Source organism: Sinocyclocheilus rhinocerous, unplaced genomic scaffold (assembly GCF_001515625.1).
Source record: "Sinocyclocheilus rhinocerous isolate Xijiao unplaced genomic scaffold, SAMN03320098_v1.1 scaffold1522, whole genome shotgun sequence".
Classification (NCBI taxonomy): Eukaryota; Metazoa; Chordata; class Actinopteri; order Cypriniformes; family Cyprinidae; genus Sinocyclocheilus; species Sinocyclocheilus rhinocerous.
The window spans coordinates 277,235-279,298 of NW_015637563.1; positions in this window are offsets into that span (position 1 = coordinate 277,235).

Genomic DNA, 2,064 nt, shown 5'->3' on the forward strand with positions numbered 1-2,064 from the left:
GTGCGTGCGTGCGTGCGTGCGTGTGTGTGTGAGTGAGTGAGTGAGTGTTTTTAGCTTTAAAATTATAGTGACACCATATTTTAAACAATATTTATTTACACGCAGTCTCAGTACAAACTTCAAGAATTATTCAGGATTACATTAAACTTTAAGACAAGCAAACAGTAGTTATCTAATGGCTCCCTCTATCAGTGAAATGCAAGAACTTAAACACACAATACATGCTGTACCATTTGATATTACACATGTAAACAGATCCCAACAGAATTATATCGAAAACAGTAAACTTGTATATGTCATGAAAATATATTTGCTGTTTATCAGTTTGATTTTACTCTAAAATTGAGAGATATCTTACAGTGCACACTGTTTTAGCCTAGGTAAGAAAAGTGAATTTTTTCACATATAAATGGATGCACTGGGAGAACTAAGACTATCCAAAACCTGTCTACAGTATTAAATCTCTCGATAGTCTTTAGTTTTAGCTTGTGGATTCACTTCTCCAGTAGCGGTTCCTTTTTGAACTGCTGTTATATAATACCTGACCTGTGTGTAGTGGAATAATTAATTATATCTTCAATTGGTGTAATTCAGTTCTGCGAATGAATCTAACATACTAGTCCAGAACTCCCCATAGCCCATGATCCTGAGATCTGGAAAGTCATTTGACTTCATGAAATCAAAATCTAATATTCTTAATAATGAGAATTGAGCATTGTCTTTTGGAGCAATGTTTGCAGCAAATAGAGCTATGAAATTGTTTATTGATGCTTTCCTGATTATATTTCTTATGTAACCAGACAGATGCACTGCAGGAAGACTGAACAGCGGTCAGTATTGGATCACAACACTATGGCTTAGTGGATAACATCTAGACACTGGGTTGAAAGTGTCCTTTAACATTCTTTAAATGTAAACCTTCTTGGGAAAGGTCAATAATCATAAATATGACTCATTACAACATTGCTGTTTTCTCTTTAACATAACTCTTCTCATAACATATTACAAGTAATTCAAGTTACGTAATCAGATTACTTTTCTTTCAAGTAACAAGTAAAGTCATGCATTACTTTTTAATTTACAAAAAAAAGTTCAGAGTTATTTTTTCAAATCAGTAATGCCAGTTACATTGTTTTTCCATTTATTGATCGTCAGCTCTCCTGTCATCATATTGAGAGAAATGGGGAGTAAGTGCAGGGGCGTTGTGTGCGCTGTGTGAACATGGTGTTACTGTAGTTCTAGACTATGAATTTACTCATCTCACTGCAGAAAAACAAATTCAGTATTCCTCTATATGAATAAAAACAGTGAAATGCAGACTTAGAATATGATGCAAACCTGCAATAATTACATATGTTAAATAGCACAAAATGTGTGCTATTTAACATATTTAATTATTGCAGGACAAGTATCCTTAATGTATTTAATCCAGTTTTATTAACCAATGTTTTTGCTGCTGATCTTCAACGATCCAATTCAATGATATATTTGTTTTCTTTTTTTATTGCTGAAGAATGTGTTGAACTTTCTTCTTCTGCATCCTATTCTTCATGCAATCCAGAATAGCGGCACAGCTGAAAAGTTTGTTTGAGCTGCGCCCTTTACTGTACAGATGTGAATTTACAGTCCCTTCAGCCTGAGATTTATTCATTTCACTTTTAATGTGAAAGGGCTTTCACATTTGCCAAACACAGAACATTTTATATTAAAAAACAGACAAGCAAGGCCAGCCTAGATTTAAAACGTTATGCAAAAGTATAGCGTAACACATTACTTTCCATAAAAAGTAATGTAATTAGTTACTTTTTTAGGGAGTAACACTATATTGTAATGCATTACTTTTAGAAGTAACTTTCCCCAGCACTGGCTGTTTTGTGGTCTTTACATCATGATACAGTGCAATCAGAGAGTATTCAGAGTATTTCATTTTTCTCATATTTTGTGTGAACTCAGATGTGGGCCGGATCTGGGCCAACACTCTGTTGCTGTCTGGGCTGTTGTTGGAAATAATAATAATAATAATAATAATAATAATAATAATAATAAAAGTCATTTTAGTATGCT